This window comes from Silene latifolia, chromosome X (assembly GCF_048544455.1).
Source record: "Silene latifolia isolate original U9 population chromosome X, ASM4854445v1, whole genome shotgun sequence".
NCBI classification, from domain to species: Eukaryota; Viridiplantae; Streptophyta; class Magnoliopsida; order Caryophyllales; family Caryophyllaceae; genus Silene; species Silene latifolia.
This window is the reverse complement of record NC_133537.1, coordinates 221,269,027-221,269,832: the sequence shown is the minus strand read 5'-3', so window position 1 is coordinate 221,269,832 and position 806 is coordinate 221,269,027. Positions and strand designations below refer to the sequence as shown.

Below are 806 nucleotides of genomic sequence, written 5' to 3'. Positions count from 1 at the left end.
CAAGTTGATTGTATCGATATGGGAGCTTAGTTGGGCACCTAATTGAGTAACGGCGTCCACCTCATACTTTCCTCCTCTAGTAGCCTTGCGAGGCCTACTATATTGTGAATTGTGGATTGCCATCTCTTCAATTTTGCTCCAAGTTTGGTTGTCATCAACCTCGGTGAACATCCCATTCGATCCCATATTAAGGATATTTCTTGAGTCTTCATAAAGACCGTTCCAAAATTGTTGCACCAAAAACCATTCGCTAAGTCCATGGTGAGGACATGAGCGACAAATTCCCTTGAACCGCTCCCAAGCTTCATACAAAGACTCTTCATCCCTTTGCTTAAAACCCGTAATTTGAGCTCTTATCATGTTGCTCTTTTCCGGTGGGTAGAATTTTTTGTAGAAAGCTAGAGCCAACTTCTTCCAAGAATCTATTCCAAGGGTGGCCTTATCAAGGCCCTTCAACCATTGCTTTGCGGTGCCGATTAAGGAAAAAGGAAATAAGACCCATCTAATTTGGTCTTGAGTCACGCCCGTTTGAGAGATAGCATCACAATAATCGCAAAAGGTTTCCATATGAGAATGAGGATCCTCACTAGGCATCCCCCCAAATTGGCTCCTCTCAACTAGTTGGATGAAGGCGGACTTGGCAATAAAGTTTCCGGTGAGATGTTGCGGTGTAGGAGTACCATTTGGTAGATTCTCCTCGGTGGGTACGGAGTGTGACGAGAATTTTGGCATTGTAGGTGGATTTTGTGGGGTATTGTGTAATGGGTTTTCTTCTCCTTCTATTGCGAAAGGATTGACAAACTCAC

At 43.9% G+C, this 806-nt stretch overlaps 1 non-coding gene across 1 annotated transcript; it reads left to right on the top strand.

Annotated features, from left to right (window-relative positions):
- Nucleotides 1–253: 253 nt before the first annotated feature.
- On the top strand, nucleotides 254–360 carry LOC141624581 (small nucleolar RNA R71). Its single transcript, XR_012534387.1, has one exon. It is a non-coding gene; the product is annotated as a small nucleolar RNA R71 (small nucleolar RNA).
- Nucleotides 361–806: the final 446 nt, after the last annotated feature.